The sequence below is a fragment of the Mastomys coucha genome, unplaced genomic scaffold (assembly GCF_008632895.1).
Source record: "Mastomys coucha isolate ucsf_1 unplaced genomic scaffold, UCSF_Mcou_1 pScaffold15, whole genome shotgun sequence".
NCBI classification, from domain to species: Eukaryota; Metazoa; Chordata; class Mammalia; order Rodentia; family Muridae; genus Mastomys; species Mastomys coucha.
In genome coordinates, this window is record NW_022196897.1 from 133,298,250 (window position 1) to 133,316,708 (window position 18,459).

General features: G+C 43.3%; 2 long non-coding RNA genes across 3 annotated transcripts in view; both read right to left on the reverse strand.

Annotated features, from left to right (window-relative positions):
* Positions 1-18,459, reverse strand: part of LOC116092410 — a 78,419-nt gene that overhangs the window by 54,470 nt on the left and 5,490 nt on the right. The window contains exon 1 of one of the 2 annotated variants that reach the window (XR_004119256.1): positions 5,537-5,606. The exons of the other annotated variant lie outside the window; for it this stretch is intronic. This is a non-coding gene — a long non-coding RNA (uncharacterized LOC116092410). Of the gene's footprint in view, positions 1-5,536; positions 5,607-18,459 lie in introns of those variants that run through there. 2 annotated transcript variants of the gene reach the window in all.
* Positions 13,550-14,264, reverse strand: LOC116092411. The gene is made up of 2 exons (XR_004119257.1): positions 14,010-14,264; positions 13,550-13,748 (listed from the first exon to the last, which is right to left on the reverse strand). It is a non-coding gene; the product is annotated as an uncharacterized LOC116092411 (long non-coding RNA).

An 18,459-nucleotide genomic window follows, 5' to 3' on the forward strand; every position in this document is an offset into this window, starting at 1 on the left:
ACCTTCCCGACCCTACCTCCTGAGTTCTAGGATTGCAAACATTTATCACCTCATTGTCTATGTGATGCTGGAGATAAATTCAAGACACTCTACCAATTAAGCTACATTTCCTAAAAAAAATTTAATCTATTTTTATCAACTGAAAATGTAAGATCCAAGATACAATAGATCAAAATGTAGTAACCAACAATATTTCTTTTCAGATTTATTTATTGTGTTTATCTATGTGTATGTGTGGATGCCTGTATAGGTTTGTGTATGCCACATGCATGCAGGTGCCTGGGATTCTGGAGGGAATTGGATTCCCTGGAATAGACATGTCAGGCAGTTTTGAACTGCCTGCTGTGGGTGCTGGGACTCAAACCCAGGGCTGCTGCAAGAGAAGTAAGTACTTTTTAACCACCACCGAGACATCTCTCCACCCCCCCCAAATATTTCTTTAATATAAAATTTCTGTGGTTGTTCCATGACAAACTATAATTAATTTTTATAAAGTACAAGCAAAGTGTACAATATGTTCCATCACTGAAATTGGAATGAAAGGAATGGAATGCTGTGGATTTTTTTTTTTTAAAAAAAATAAGTATTAAATGATAACCAGAAAGAAAGAAACTTTAGAAGCTACTCCTCCTGTGGACATTAGTGGGACTCTGTGAACAGCACAGGTGGTGCCAGATGCTGATGCTAGGCAATCCTGACAGTGACATGGTCTTCCTTTCCTTGTTATAAAGCATCTGCATTGGAGTATGGGAAAGTGCCAATAAACATGGTGTTACCAGAGAAAAATTAAAGCACTTGCTGAGTACTTAGAGAGAGGAGACTAATACATTGACTGATCCACAGACTTTCATGTAACCTGAGAATGTGAATTGGAGGTTCCTTGTGGTCACAAGCCATGTCATTTTGGCTTAGGCCAGTGGATAGCCAGCTAGAATTGTATTAATTTTACACATGTTCAGTGTGCCCAGACACCTTCTGAAATGTACCTAAGCTGTCATATACCATGTCATTGTACCAGATTCTCTATATACTTCTGGGAACACGTTTGAAAAATACCAACCCATTTATATTCACCCATGGCCTGGAGAAGCCCTAAACAGCAGAGATTAGAGCCAACTGTCTTTGCAAAGGACAGTTTACTAACTTACTCATAGGAATCCTGTCCAGATGCATCCATCTTTACAAAATGAATTGTTCTATCAGTATTCTGGAAGTAATGGTATGTCTAATGAGCCACACAGAAGGAGATGTCTATAGAATGAGGTAGATAGTGGTCAATCAAATGGCAGTCTAGTGGGGTAGTCACTCTCCCAGGTTCCCCCTCTGGGCCCTGGAATGGAAGAAGAGGCCAAGGGACAAAGAGACAGCTAAACCCAGAAATACTACAGAAAATGAGCAATGAGCATCCAAAAATGCTAGCTGGAAGAACAAAAGAAAAACATCTAAGCCTCAGCATTTCTGTTCAGGATTCCAAGAGAATCTCCATCCCTAGCCACACCCACTGCCCAGGCCCCGCCACTAAACCTATTTATCACCAGCTGTTCCTGGGCCTCTGCACTCTTCCCATCAATCCTGAATTGGCTACGATCTCACCATTCCCAACTTCCCCATTCCACCACTGATTCCCAGCCTCCAAGGCTCAGCCAGAATGACTGGGTAGGAAGCTGGCCCCATCAAGAGCTTCTCCCAGACAACCCTGAGCCCTGTCTAATCACTAACTCTCTAGAGGCTGTAGGTACTGTATGGGAGAGCCTTATGGTCAGGCATGGGAAGGCTAAGCACATCCTACGAATGGAGAGTGCTTTAAAACTGACAAGAAGAAATTTGTGCCCCATGCCCTGTTTCGGAGAATGTCTGTGGAGGTCTTTAGGTCCAGAGCTGCATGGCCAAAAAACTGTAGCTTTGTGCCTGAGAAAAGGGAGCATTTTCAATGCAGAGCCTAGAAAAGAGGGAAGAGGGTGAGGCACCCTAGCCTGAGAGTAGCAGGTGTGCAGACTGGGATCCCACACCTGCTCCTGATGGCCCTTGAAGCCCACTTGAGACAAATTCCTCAGATAACCATGAACTTCCATAGCAACTCAGTTGATGTTGATATTTTTATTGAGACTCTGAATCCAGAGGTAGGACAAAAGAAACAGGTATGAATTTTTCTCAAATGGCTCTCAGAAGAACCCGAGCTATTTTGGTTGACTCCAAGTATTGGCGGCTTACATCATGTTCCACCTAGGTTTCTCTAACAAGAAGTCTAAACTGTCATCATCAATTATTTCCAGAACAGACTGGGAAGCACGCTGGGTTCCTCATAGGGGATTGCTTTGTTTTATCTTTGAAGGGAGAGCAAGATGGGCAGACCAATGAGAAGAGTAGACATTTCCAAGCTTCTTATGGGCATTAGGAGCAGGAAGAATGACTTGAGCTAATAGGCCCAAGTCAGATTGGTGTCTGTGCTCAAGCAAGAGAAGTGCTTTCCAGAATGGGTGACAAGCATCCCAGAGACTTATCTCTAGAACCGTGGCTTAAACAAGCACAAGGGAACAACTAAATGTCTCTGCTATGCCACTCCTACAATATGGCTTGAGTTGCCAGTGTTGTGACTCTGTGGAAATCCATGAAGACAGCATCCCAGTGGGGAAACAGAAGGGAAATATATGTCAATAAATAGGATGATGAGTCAGGGGATGAAGCTTGCAGAAGAGGCAAAGGTGAATACAGAAGATTTACTGAGTTGTCATCAGTAGGCCTCCTAGTCTACCAGTTGGGCTAAGTAGGGGAACCCTGGGTAAAGAGTGACATAGGATCTATTCCTTAGGACTGGTACCTACTGTAAGCAGGGGCTTCACTACACTCCAGTTGTACATGGGCATATAGGACATGTAGGCAGCCCTTCTCCACAGCAGGGGTTAACATTGTGGGTCAATGCCAAGTGTTCTTTAGCCAAGGAGGCTGTTCTCAAGCCCATGTAGGAAAGGAAGGATGCAAGTTGCGGTGTAAGAGGCTCCCAGAATCATCAGCTAACAGACTGTTTAAATTGTATATACCCATCTTTCTAAGTAGATTACATGTGGCTCCTCTATGCCTCTCTGTTCCTAGCCTAGAACAGAATTGAAGCTAGCCAGCTCTCAGAATCCTGTCTCTCTAGACACCTCTAGGCAGGTCCTCAAATTGGTGATGCTCTCTTCCATCTGCCTAGGAGTGTCTCAAGGTCAAAGAGTTTTCTAGCATCAGAGAGCACTGTGTAGACACACCATATTCAGAACTGTTCTCCACAAGGCTGTGACAAACACAGGCTGATTTCAATATGGTTTTTGTTTTGTTTTTTGTTTTAGTTTTTGTTTCCTAACATCAGAGAGATATCACCAAAGATCACTTTTCTTCTCTTGCATGTTCACAGAGAGGGATTCTGGGATGGTAGCTCAGCACAGTGGAGTCCCACCACAGCCTCTGCAGTGGCTTGTTCTTCCTGGGGTCTGTTCTGCTTAGCTCACCCAAAGACTGACTCAGTCCCTCCTCAACCCTAAATGTCCCTTACTGACTTGAAGGTGAGTGGCCATGAACTGGAATTCTAGAAGTCTTTTCAGAATACTTTACATTGGAAGCACTTGTTGCCTCCAAAATAATCTTTGGTTCTTTCTTCCAAGCATAGAAACAAACTTCAATTTAGAAATTCTTTTCCCAGGACGATGTATCAGGAATGTGATTTGGAGAATCCGGGACAGACTATCTCCCATCCCTAGCCAGCAGTCAAGTCCAGGGGCCCTAGGAAATGTTGCCAAACTGTTACTTGTTTGTCCTTGCAAGAGCAGTGACAGAATAAATTGCTGTTTGTTTGGTTTTGTTTCCCATATACAAAACCTCCTGGGCCCTGACCCCAGGCTGCTGGCATTTTAATTAATGTTAATGTCGGCTGACCCCCACCCTCCCCCAGTGACTTCAAGATAAATTGGCAACTCCAGACAAAGCCATGTGTGAGTGAGGGTACCCAGGAAAAGCCAACCTCTCAGGAAGGCTGCCTGAGCTGGGTAAGCTGCCCCTCCCCCACTCTCCCAGTCAACAGTAAATTTTTTTTCAGTTCAAATAAGAATGGGATGGGGAGATACATTCTCTTTAAAAAAATAAAAATAAACAAATGCTTTGGAACCTCTGGCTCTCAACTTTCTCTTCTTCATTTCAAGAATGTTTCTATTCAGAGATCAATACTACTAGAATATAATCAAATTGTAATTTAACAACAGAAGAAACACTTGGGGCTTAAATATGATCAATACCCAGATTCTAGTCTTGAAATCAACCTGCAATTTAAAAGGATGTTGGTCTCCTTATGCTGGATCAGTGCAGAGTCACACTTTCCCTAAGAGACATTGTGTTTCTGTTTAAAAATATCTTCCCTGTAAATTTTTAGCCACCTCCCACCCTCCATGACTCCCACTCCCAGCTTTCCCAGCTTAAGCATTTTATCCAGTTTAAACGATGGGGATTTAAATTGCTATTTTAGTGGAAGAGGCTTGATTAAAACCTGTGTCCTCATCAAATTATTGGACAGTGGTTCTTGGGCTCTGTTTACATTAGTGTCAACCTTAATTTAAATTCTGCATAACTATATTTGCTTCACTAAATGCATTCGCCAGGAACACACCACAAATTACTTTGCATTATGAGCCGAGTCTCTTTGTCTATCACAAAGTGTTTTGAAATTAGCACCATAAGTAACTAGCTGTAAGTGTCACTCGATCCCCTTAATGCCTCATTAATCAAACCCCATGGCAGCTGGTGTGATGTCCAGGCCCCTTACATATAAGATCAGTATCATTTGTTCCTTGCGTTTGACCACAGTCTTTAAACTCAATTCATTATTTGTAAGGTTGCCCCCCTCCTTGCTGATGCTCCTCCCCCAGGGCCTCCCAACACGTGCAGCTTTGTACCCTTCCAGAAATTAGAGATAAAACCCAGTGTCCCTCGTGAGGAAAGCCGTGGGCTCGGGAGGAAGACAGCCTTTCTCACAGAAGGGGGTTCCCTACCTCTTTTTCAAATTATTCATCAGGATTCAACCTGATTTTTAGATATATCTTAAAATGCACAGTGACAAAAATAATCCCTGGACCAAAGTTAGAAAAAGAAAAAAATGAATATATTTATCTGGGCTGGTTAATATCGATGCTACAACCTCAGTTTGAGGAGAGATGGAAAGCATGTTGCCTAAGCATATAATCAGAGGGAAAAAAAAAACCCAAAAACATGTACCTTGATTATAGGATACAATGAAATGCCTGTTTACAAAAGAAAAGCAGAAAAACTGGAATAGGACTTAAATATGTAACCCGATTTTTAAGATTGTCATCCATTTCTTAAGTGTGTATAGAAAAATCATAGCAAAAGATGACATGCTTGGTACAAGTCATTATTTTGGTCTTTTCATAAGTGTCATCAAACATTTGCAAATGTCTAGGTATCTTTTTCTCCCTAGATACACACATATGTGTACACACACACACACACACACACACACACACACACACACACGAGAAAATATAATACTCACTGCCATTAAAATCACTTCCCAGCTATTCCCAGCTCTGCCTGTGGATATTTTAGAGGCCGTGTGTGGTGACTATGTTGTTGGTGGCAGTTTCCCTGCAGGAGAGCCCTCCAGCGGGAGTGGGAGTTGACACGTGGCCTCTGGCTGCCTACTCGCAGCACACCCCCACCGTGAGCAGAAATGAACAGGTGCCCCAGAGGCACCATGTGAGGTCGCCTCTTACAGAGGAGTGTCTCAATGGGAGGCCTTTGGCTTTCTGGCCTTTTCCTCTGACCACCCAGCAGGAAAAATATAGGGAAGAGGTTTTTCCCCACCAGTTTTGTCAGTGGGAAAACAGACATAGACGTTCAAGCATTCCAAATCCCCAAACTTACTGGGAGCACATGGGCTTTTGTGTGGTGAATGTTCCATGCACTCACATCAAACCATCTTCTTTGGTGGAAAACTTTTTTTTTTTTGTCTTTTCACCTTGTAATAGCATTCACACTAAATCAGTCTTATTACAATAGAATTAAGCATTGGAGGAGCCTCACTCCCACAGCCAACTAATGGTAAAGTCCATGGAGTCCAAACACAGCAACCAACAGCACAAAAACTCAGTATGATTTTGACTTTGAAATAACTTCCGAAACGTCAACTTGGATATAAACTGAAGGTTAGGCCCGTGTCCACTTTCTTTTGTGGTGGTAAAAAAAGAGCTTTGAAAGAGGGTGCATGTGGGAGAGCAAGCTACTGACGCTTTAGGTGGAATTTACTCTGGGTAGAAGAGCAATTTCCAGCAAATACAGAAGCACGTTTGTGCCCCACTCCAGGTTATCCCTTTTGAACGTGAAGTACCATCATTACACAAATTTGGAAAAAATGAACTGTTAGAGGGAGAGCCCAAATTCATATTCAGAAACCTAATGTTGTAATTGAACAATTTTTAAATTAACTCCTTCAAATCCTGCCCCATTTTAGCAGCTGAATCTGAATCTGAAAATGGTTGAACACTCAGTTTCAAAACTCCTCCTTCCCTACACAGCATACACACACAACTCTCCCCCAGAGGCAACATTTTGGCACAAAACACTGACCCTTTAATAAAACTGGCCCACAAAGATCCCATCTTATCCCAGCTTGGATTTTAAAAGGAAAGAAAGAAAGACAGGAACCAGACATCAGCAATGTGAGAGTCTTCCCTCTGTCCCCTCCCCCTCAATTCTTCCTTCCCTCCCTCCCAGTCTCCTGGTCAAAAGAAAGAACTGATCTATGCCTGGTACAGTAAAAGACACCCCGAGATTTAAGGGGATAAGTGAAGCCTTACTTAGCCACAAGGCTGCAGCTGTGTTCTTATCTGGCCAAAGGAGACGGGGACAACAAAAGACCCCAAAGAAGGGACAGTGGATGCATGGGAAAGCCACTACCCCAGCATTGTGGTGCCCTTCTGCTGAGCAAATAGTTCAAACTGTTCGTTCCCATCTTCTATTCTCTGCCGGTTCGTTGTGTGCGACCTCGCATTTCATTCTGCAGGGAAGGTTGCTCGCTGGGCCCATAAGCAAACAGTCCAGTAAAGAGCGGGCCCTCCTCCCCTCTTCCCCGGAGAACTAGCATTTTTATTTCGGCTCCAAGCTGTCAAAGACCTGGAGAGTTGATGTCGGTGTCCTGAATTAATTGCTTTAAGCTGGAGCAAGCTCCACGGGCTGCCAAATGTCCAGAAGATGTTTATTAATAACGTTTCCTCCAGGATTCCAGCTCAGAGCTGTCCTTGGGTGGTGGCCTCTTCCTGCTGCCACCCTCTCACCCCTGGCCTCCACACAGTCCAGAGGGAGTTGCCACTTTCAGGCACTGGGACAAAATCGTAAATTGCCTTTAGTAAAAATATTCACCTTTGTGAGAGGATACTTGTGAGGGGGCAGATTTATTCTCATCCATAATGATCTAAGTCACAGAAGCCCCTGACTTGACTCTGAAGTGGGCTGTAGGAAACAAATAGTCCCCAGGACACCCTAGGGTGCTGCTCACTTATCTGGTACAATTAACCAAAAGAATGAAAAAAATGGAAATCATCTTGCCCTCTCTCTCCTTCCAGGCTCTTTCTCCCAAGAAAATCCAGATGGGCAGACAATACAGTGCATTTTTAAGTTTTCCTGAAGAGGGGAGCCCCTTTAATAGAATGAAATAATAAACCAATTTATATACCGATATAAGACCGGGATCGTGAGTGCCATTGTGTAATTTTCCACTTGACTTTTCATTATCTACCTGAACAAAATCAATCTATATGTATGGGATCAGCATACAATTCCAGAGATAAAAGCTGAATAAATGCGCTTTGCATATCCTGCAGATAAAAGACACAGTGCCCGGTACCTTCTTCTGCAGGAGATGCATTTATTAAATAAATTGTTGTGTCAAGGAAAGAGCCAGACAAAATGGTATATCTTCAGTGTTGACTCCTTTGCTGGAAATATCGATCCTGCAAATGAACGGTGGTTAATAAGTACCCTGCAGACCGTATCAGCTCTTCCAACCTAGCTTGCCCAGAGTGCACTCAGGGTCAGTTTTCTCCCAACTAAACCTCCCCAAGGGGGGAAGAAAACTTCCCCTATTAACATGGATTTAAAGCTGAGGACTTCAAGGGCCTCTGGAATCCTCTCCATAGAAACAAAGCACCCAGAAAATTTACACATACAAACCCCAACTCAGCTAGTGTCCTAGCTTGTAAAGACCTTCATAAGGGAAGGGGAGGTGGCAGGCTGCACCCTGGAAATGGTGTGTTTTACTTTAAACAGATTGTGTTTCATTTTCTGTATGTCCTTCATCACCTTGGAACACTAAAAGTCTCTCCACATTTGCCACACAGAAAAGAATCACTGGGGCTGGAGAGATGGCTCATTTGTTAAGAGCACGTGGGCTGCTCTTCCAGAGGACCCAGGTTCAATTCTCAGCACCTACATGGCAGATCACAGCTGTCTGTAGCTCCAATTCCAGGGTATCTGACACCCTCACAGACATACATGCAGCCAAAACGACAATGAACATAAACTAAAAAACAAAAATCCTAATTCGAAAGAAAGATAGAAAGACAGACAGACAGACAGGAAGGAAGGAAGGAAGGAAGGAAGGAAAAGGAAGAGAGAGGAAAAGAAGAGGCAAGGGAAGGCATCACTGTAGGTGTGGCATACTTAGTCTCTGGTCAATAGATGTTGAGTGTGGCTTGGCTTTGGTAAGTCTAACTGGGTCCAGAACCTCTTTGGTTAGCCTGCTCTGACCTCCCAAGATAGTCCCCAGGATCCTTTCCTATTCCTATCCCTAGTCATCTTTCTGAGAAGCATGGATTAATTTCTAATATTATCCAGACCAAAAAAAAAAAAAAAAAAAAAAAAAAAAAAAAAAAAAAAAAAGGCCCCCAAGCTACCCATGATACAGGTAACCAGCCAGCTTTCACCACAAATGATTGCTTTTGAGTCGGTGGATACTTCCTAGCATTTGAAGGGAACTCCCATCTCAGGTTAGACCTTGGGAGGTTCTTACAGTGAGTCAGAGAGAGAGAGAGATAGAGACAGACAGACAGACAGAGACAGAGACAGAGAGAGATAGAGACAGAGACAGAGAGAGACAGAGACAGAGGGATAGAGACAGACAGAGACAGACAGAGAGACAGGAGGGAGAGACAGAGACAGAGAGACAGAGACAGAGGGACAGAGACAGAGGGACAGAGACAGAGGGACAGAGACAGACAGACAGACAGAGACAGACAGACAGAGAAACAGAGACAGAGAGAGATATGGAGGGAGGGAGAGAGAGAGAGAGAGAGAGAGAGAGAGAGAGAGAGAGAGAGAGAGAGAGAGAGAGAGAGAGAGAGAAAGAGAACATTGCTCCTCATAAGATTTGGTAACTTTGGAGGAGACTGAATACCTTGAATAACTTCAGTTCTGCAGGGAGAGCAAATTAACACTTTTTATTTTAAGATCTTTCCATTGACTATTCTCATGGCTGAAGTTCTGTTGTGAGCTTGTCCCTAACCCTCCAGTTATCTTCTTTTGCACACAGCACAGCATCCACCTGGGACAGGACAACCACTACCTCTCTACAAGCCAGCCTTGTTTTGTCTTATTTCTCTATTTAGATGTAGCAAACACTGAAGAAAGTATGCAGGGTCATCTGACTGTAGTGCAGTGGCCTTTGGGGACATTTTTGTGAGGGTCAAAGTTCAGCATGGGGAGAAGCTTGTGTGTTTCCTCAGTCACATGGTGCTCTTAGGCAAACAGATCTGCCAATCTCCTTCCTCTGGCTCATCTTTTTGTTCCAGAAGTTGTGAATAAGCAGATGTAGAGAAAACAAGAGCACAGCTAAAAGGGGACTGTTCGATAGCACAGAGCTATAATTCTAGCATTCCAGAGACTGAGGCAGGAGGACCATAAGACTAGACTAAGCTATAGAGTGAAATTCTGCCTTTCCCTCCCCTGAATATGCAGCAAGAAAAGCACTTGGGAGGCAGAGGCAGGTGGATCTTTGCATTCAAAGCCAGCCTGGTCTACAAAGTGAGTTCCAGGGCGGCCAGGGCTACATAGAGAAACTCTGTCTAGAAAAAAACTGAAAAGGAAGGAGGAGAAAGAAGAGGAGGAGGAGAAAAGAACAGAAGGAAGGGATGGAGGGAGGGAGAGAGGGAGGGAGGGAGGGAGGAAGAAAAAAGAAAAGTGACCTGTTGGGATTGTATGCAAAGGGGGGAGGAGAAGATACCACCTGAGGGCATGTTTGAGGCCTTTTTATATTTTTACTATAAAAATGATCCCTTCTCTCCTAAAGTATTCAAGTATATTTTATTAATGCCTTAATAAATGTGACTTAAAAGTCACCAAAGAGAACAAGCAAAAGCCAAACAAAAACAAACAAACAACAACTAAACCATGAGTTCCACCTAGTATACAGAAAATCATGTAGGGGTTCTATATCCCCCTTAATTCCATGGAGAAAAAGAATTTACTAGAATGGACAGGGTATTCCCATTTCCACAGTTCAATTTGCTCAAGCTAAAAGCTTTCATTGCTAAGTAATATGATAACTATCTTTTGCTGAAACAATGCTCCATGTCTAATCAGAATCCGGAGCCAGAGTTGCAACACAATCCATGCTTGTAAAGCAAATATTTACAAAACAGGAAAAACTGAGTTTTCTTTAAAGGTATTGTTCATAACCATGTCACAGCTAAGTTATCTTGATGCTGTTTCCCAGAGGAGGAAATATAGATACTCAGAAGTCCAGTAAATATGCCTAAGTGCAGACAGTCAATTAAATACAACAGGGTAGAAAGTTGTTCTTGACCTTACTAGTTCTAGATTTTAAAAACATACATTAGTAGTTCTGATGCTTAAAGGAACAAGTACAGAAAGTAGATCATAAGAAGCTAGACTGAAAGCATACAAGCAACTCTTGGCTGGACTTAAAGTAACAAAGACAAGGCAGCCAGCTGGTTGCATAGTGTGATTCTTGAACCCCTTTTAAAATCTAAAAAATGGTCTGATGGTGTGTCTGCCTAGGTTGTACTGAAATTACTTTTTCCAGAATAATGAATGGCTTTATTCATTTTTTCCTGTGTGTGCATAGCATTTGAAGGAGGAAGAAGAGGAGGAAGAAGAAGAGGAGGAGGAGGAAGAGGAGGAGGAGTAGAGAAGAGCATGTTCACTCAACTTTCTAGCAATTTCAAACATAAGCAAGAGTGGTTCCCTCAATAGCAAAGCCCCAGAAGAGTCCCTTCACAATAAGCTGGGCTCCGTTTCACAGATGCAGAACTGGATGGTTCTCTGTCATGTGGCAGGAGTATTTGGTTCGCATATCATAGACATCAAATAGGAATACTTTCCAAAGATGGTTTTTATTAGAACGCAAGAGTTACAGATTAGATGGAACCGAGTTAAGCATGGCCCTCTATCAGAAATTCCTACACAGCCCTCTAAAACCATCCATTCATCTCAATAAGAATGAACTCCCAGCACCTAGCTCTTGGAAATGCCATCACTAATACTCATCCAGGGCAGGGTGCATTCTAGATACAGAGCCAGATTGGGGTGGGGGGACTGTATCCTGAGGATTCCTAGAACTTTCCACAGTACTTAAATCCCTTTCAAGTGGCCTTGCATCCAATGAATTTTTATTGATAGCATACTATTGCTGTAGAGAAAATTCCTGGATGTCACTATAGAATGCAAGAGAGCTCAGACATGAGATGCTTGATAATTTATTCTAGTCTTACAGTCTTCAAGCTGTTCAAGAAAAAAAATTAACCATAGAAATACATGAAAAAAAAATCTCTAAAAAGATGTTTAACATGTGATCAAAGTGCTATTTTCATTACAGTCTTAGAATGTCTTTACTACTTAACAGTGACAGCTATGTATTCTGGCCTGGGAGTGTGGCTGGGTAGCAGAGCACATGTTAGGTATACTAACCCCGGTGTGCAGCCTCAGCACTTCAAAGTGAATAAACCAACACCAAGAACCTATAGATCCTTAATGCATGTCTTCTCTCATATTACTGAACCCAAGAGCACAAGCCACCAAGGAGAGAACAGGTTTCTTTTTAAGGAAAATGAAAACAGCTGTTCCATTATATAGTTCAGGTAGTGACAATTTTACAGTCATCCTCTTTAAAAAGCACTTAATGTACTTCCCCAGCTGGTCGGCCAGTTGTTGTTTCACAGCTGACTCCAAGCTGCCTGAGCGGCAGTTGTATCAGATACATGGCTCCACTGTGATATTGGCGGAAAAAATCTTCTTGAATGTTTACAAGTACCTCCTTCACCTTCCCGGGAGTTCTGCAAGGTAGAGGTATGGATTCACAGCCCCAAACAAGATAATTTAGCTCTCTGATAAGTTGGGTGTTTTGGGGGGTGTTGACTTGAAGGAAACCCTGGTTCTCAGCAAAAATCTCCATGCTTCATCTCAAGCATCACTTAAAAGTTCAAAGAACTATGGGGAGCCCAGCACAGGCAAGTATTTTTGCTCTGGAACCTATTAACCCCCTCTACATTTTTCAAATGGTTCCTAGTGGCTATAGATCAGCTCAGGAACACATGGACCTCTATATAGATGGTATGTGCATTTATGACGTCTTAGGACCTTTACAGGAGCCCACTTATACCCTTCTCTTTCCTGGGAACTAGTAAAACGGCAAAAACACAATAGGAGACACTCAGCTGTCTTCTCTACTTCGAAAAGAAATAAAACATATATTTCAATAATTTAATGAGGTCATGCTAATGAAGAATTGCAACCTTGGCTTTGCAGTGACTCAAGATAGACTCAAACAGCAAATACTGAAGTGAAGTGTCTTCATAGTTTGAGTTCCTTTTCCTCTCCACTAAATAAGTAAATAAATGAAGAAAAGCCAGCAAAGGGTGAGGGCAGGCCACTCAATATTATGCTTGACACCACACGGAGTAATTTCACATTTAAGAAGGATACTTGATTTCAGAATTGCAGCTGTTGATCCTAACTAAAAAGTCACCCCTGCTCTCCCAGAGCAGACCTGATTGATGACACATTTGACATAGATTTTAGGTCAAGTAAAGAGAATGTTTAGAACTATATGTTCTGACTTAGGTGGGATTAAATAAGGGCGATTTCAGTGTCCATGTGTGAGTCTATCGCATTTATACATTTTCCCCTATTTTTGCTGTGCTGTGACTCCGTGCGGGTGTCCAGATGGTAATATTCTCATACTGGGTACCCCAAGAAGGTCACATGCTTTGCATCAATGGCAATTAGCTCTCTTTTTAAAATGGAAAATGTCATTAAGTTCTTGAATAATTCAAGAGTGGTAGTCACAATACAGTGTTCCCTTTTGGGGGTCTTTATGGTGCAAATGACAAAAGCAAGCCAACGCTATCAGTAAGAGTAGATCTGAAGTTTACAATGTAGCTCTATTTAGTGTGACAGGAAAATTAAATTACAGGAGGCACTCATTCATTGTCAGCCCTTAACAGGCTTGGGAAAATTGTGGATCCCCAGGGGCAAATCACTGACAACATAGGAGGGAACTGAAAATATTTCATTTTAATTGGCTGCTGTTTCCTTTGCCTAGCTTTGAAAACACACACACGCGATCAGCGATCTGCGCAACTCTCTCTGGAAAAGGATTCAGAATCTTCCCCAGCTGGAACTTACGGGGGTCTGCCAGGAGCCTCGGGGCTGTTTTCTGGGTGCAGTGGCTCTGTTCTGCACCGTTGGGGTTCCTGAAAAAGAAATGGACTGGCAGGTTTCAAGTAAAACCCGGCTTCCACTGCTGCCCAGGGCAGGACAGGAATTATCATCCTGTAATGGGGGTGGGGGACTGCCCCCACAAACCACCTGGTCTGGCACAGGCCTCCAAACTCCTCTAGAGGAGTAAAAAAAATCAGATTGCCATTAGAGACCCTAGTCTAGAGCCAAAGCTGCTTGGGCCCAGAGTGTAGAACCTCAGAGGTCACCAAATAATAAAAAAAAGTTTTTCTTACCCTAGCACAGCCGGGCCACTGTGAGGGTCCTCAGAACCCTCCGCTAGAACCCAGGTAGGTGGACGTGGCTACCTTGGTCTGGCTCAGTCTTGGCCCAAGGCTGTCTCTGAATTCTGCTGACCTTGGCATCTGAAGCAGACCTCCAAGCTTGGTTTCCCCAGAGACCCAAAGGCGTGGGGGAGGGGTGGGAGAGAAGTAAAGCGTTGTGCCGGCTGTGGGGACAGTGAAGTAGATCCGGTCTCTCCCAGCTGGTTATCAGGCTGTCAAGGCTGGGATCCCCACATTCTAGAACTTGGATCACGGGGCCAAAGGTCACCCCTCTCACCTGCTGTCCTTGCTTCTCTGGGTCTTCTATTTACCCCTCCCCCAACACTTGGCGGGCTTTTCTCTTTTCGTTTGGCCCTGCAGTGTCCCTCTACGAGAGCAGAGCGGGAAGAAGCATTGCACCTGGGCCGGCGGATTCTCGGACGCTTTGGCTCAGCTCTGCAACGACTCTGCAGCTAGCGGTCTGCCGAGTGGAAACGCCTGGGGCAGCAGGGGCGGCTCCGCTCTCCAGTTCACATTTCCCGAATCCTGGCTCGCTGCAGTGCTTCGAACCATTCGAGTTGCTCGGCTTCTAAAGCCCAGGTTCCCTGCACCCGCCATGCACCTAGAACGAGCCCGCCGGTCATCCGCTGGTGGGTGACCTCAATTAGCTAAGCTCTAAGTGCGAATAGTGGATGCAGAAGGGGGCCTGATTTTAGGGACGCAGACGCATGGCTAACCGAGGGCAATTTGATATTTAAGAAAAGAGATGTTTTGGGAAAACAAAGTGTGATTTGTTGTTAATGCTGACGGTTTGTACCTCAGCGTGAACGTTATTTCCTGATAGAACTAAACAATGAGTCCATGGAAATGGTAGAAAACAGTGAGAGGGCAATTTAAACACTGTGCCCGTTTGGGGTTTTTTTGTTTTGTTTTGTTTTGTTTTTAATAGTGCTTCTATTTAAGCAAACACTCTGGAGCTCCTGGGTACTATAATTCCAAAGGCAATTTTCTCTGCTTTTAATTTGATTTGCATTTTTCAACTCTGATAGTATTCAATTTCATGGCTGAATACACATGTAAACACCAATAGGTTGTGGTTTTGTGCTGCTCGCACCAAACAGAACTTCTGCCGCTTGTCTCGGTGTCATGGGAGTTTACAGCATGAGTTTTTAAATATCAGCAAATTTCCCCTAAATTATTTTGCCAAGCGTAGCATGGCCTTGCCTGGGCTTCGAGGATGTCTGGCCAGTAAATGTAGGTCCTGCCTATCAGTGCAGGAAAAGTTCGGGAAAGCCACCTCACAACCCCAACCAGAAGAAAGGCGGAAAAGAAAACGAATCCCCCTCCCATAAATAACATTTGTGGTTTTGTCAAGAAACATTTCAATGCTGTACCGAACTTTTCTAAACAATCTAAGTAACAAATAAATATGCTCCCTCCAGCAATGAATGTCTCACTGTAGCTTTCTAGTTCGAGAAAGACAAGTATTAAGAAATAGTTCTAAAAAGCTTTGCAAGAATGGTTTGGTTACCACCATTGATCTGTTGGTCAAACGTGCAATTAAGAGAAAGATATAAAATGAAGCAGCAGCATAATTCGTTTTATTCATATCAAAAGTATCCCGTGCTTGTTGCCAGTGACACTGAGAATAGAATGCTACCGCATTTTATACTGATGTGACAGTGACACCAAACAGCAGTGTGAAGGCAGCCCAGCCTCTCTTCTCTGTATTCCTTTAGGCATACTATACTCCAGACACAAGAAAAGAAAGAGTTGAGAACCATCAAACATTCAGATAGATCTGCACAAAATGTTAAAATTCCAAATGCATTTTTGTAACTTCTTTGAAAACCATACCTTAAAAAGAAAAGAGCAAAGAAATTCGATGTTTTGGTTTCTCTAGGGCTACTTTAAATTTAAAAACTGTTATATCAGTGGCTACTCTTCTATTTTTCTAAACATAATATGTGGCTTTTATTTTATTACAGTTGTGGGGATTGAACCCAGAGCCTTCCCCACGCTAGGCAAGCACTCTATCAACTTAGCTACACCCTAAGCCTCCTCATCACTCATATATTTGTATATATACTTGTTGTCCATTGCTGTGAAACATGCCAGACTGTAAAACTGCTTCTAGTTTAAGTTCTAGGAATTACAAGTTGAAAATGTTATTTTACTTTTATTTTTAATTAGTTATGTCATGGGTAAGGTTAACTTTTTAAAAAAATAATAATAATTTTTTAAAAACTGGGATTTTATCATCCTGGGAAGAACTGATTTAAAACTGATGAGACTTGAAGGTGCTTTTGCTTATGGCTTGCTAATAAGCAAATATAATTATATCAACTTATGAATAAAGTTGAGGGGATATAATTTGAAAAGTATCTTTTGTCCTGGGTATGGAGGCTAGAAAAATATGAGAAGAATTCCATTTTATTATGCCAATCTTGAAGGAGAAAACTTACAAATTTAACAAAAACAAACATTTAAAAAAAAAAAACACTCTTTCCAGGCTAACTGTGCATAGGTGAGGGAAGCTCACACACTTCGTTTTCTTGAAGTGTAATTATTGAATTTTAAGTTATAATCCTTTAGGGCTTGTACTAATTTTTTTATATTGCTCTGGTTGGCTGGCAATTACATCTACTTTACACAAACAGATGGCAGTGTGTCCGCCTCCCCAGCACAATCCCTTCTGGCAAGCCTAAGGTAGAGCAGGAAGGGACAGGCGCAGATAACAGTGTCTATTCAGATACTTGCTGATGGTTGGCAATATTGAGCATCAAACACACCCCCCTTTCCATTCCTAACTGAGGAGTAAATGGGATTTTGTTAAGTATTAAAATGCAATGCTCAGAATGATGTTGCTATTTTTTATCTTCCCCACTCCCCCAAATAATCTGATTGGAAGACCCATGGTTGGCTTGTTCAAATACAGTGGAGACTGTAGTTGTGCCACCACACACCCCCCCCAATTTTGTTCTGCAACAAGGTTATCAAAAGCCAATCCTGAAAACGCTGCTGGACCTAGGATGGAGGGAGGAGATGGAGAGGAGCCAGTATTTTAGCCAGGTAAAGACTTACAGAGGTTGCAAATGAGGCATTTTCCTTACAGACTGAGGGTCTTGTGAACCCTTAGTGATGCGGGTCTTCAGATGAAGGTTTACTTCCCCTCAGATACCAGGGTGCTGGAAGGAGGGTTAACTAAACACGATGTAAAGTAAAGGGAGTATGATCTAGCTGTCCTTTCAAGAGGTGTGGGAAGACAGAGTGAAAAGGAAGGGAGAGGAGAGAGGGAGGGAGGGAGGGAAGGAGGGGAAGGGAGAGGAAGGAAAGAAAAGAGATGGGGAGATGAGGTGGCAGAGTGGAGGAGGATGAGACCAAATGCCTTCCAGGGAGAAGTTCTGTAGTTACTGTGAGCTGTATACCCAGCCAGGACAAAATCTAAACAGTATTTTCTACTACCAGTGAAGGGATTGGCTTGGAGTCTAGGATTATATGGATCTAATATTCCCATCTTAATCTATGACGTCAGATTGCCCATTTAGAGAGAGAAGTATGGTAGATGGTTCATCTCCAAAAGCTGGCCGTGACTGTCCATGGTTTACATGACTGTCCTGTAAGGGTCTCCTAAAATGCCACAATGGTTGAGGGGAAGACTGAAGAAAATCCCAGACACGGCAGGAGAAGAAAGAGGTGGGAGGAGAGATTCTTGTCTAGAGGAGTGAGAGCACCACCCAGTTCGACCCTGTGTCCAAAGGTCTGGTGCAAGCAGGTTCTAAATCCTCACCATGAGGAATACCCACGTGCTGTCCGGTAGCATGCTACCTGCTGGTCCCTTGCTGACAACGGGGCCCCTACATTGCAGGGCCACTTCTTCCCTCCTTGTAGATGTATGCCATTGCTATCAGGCCAGCATCTCGGGGCTTGAGCAGGGAAGCAGGTGTTTACTAGATCTGCATTTGTATGTAAGTCCAGAGGAAGACAAGTGCTGTGGGGGCAGGGGTCTTGCTTCTCTGTCAGCTGGGCTGGAGCACACTAAAGACCCAATGTGGGTGATGCATAAAATATGCCTCCGTTGTCACCTGTGTCATCACATCACAACAGGTGCAGTTCAAGGGGAGATCAGAAGTAAGAGTGGCTTTGAACAGTCCTGGCCCCGCTGTCAAAAATCTCCTGGCAGAGAATGAGGCTGGCGGCGGAGAAGCCGCACTTCTGAAATAATTTGCCAGTGTGGGTTGTTTTAAGCCCTCACGCCTGCCAGTGGTCTCTGCCCCTGACATTTTCCTTTTCTCTGGCATTTTGTCTTTCTAATCACAATTCAAGAATCATCTATCTAGCTGCCGATTCTCTTGCTGTTACCTCCCTTCCTGCCTTATGCAGCTGTCCCAGAGTTAGGTGCAAAGAAAAAAAAAAAAAAAAA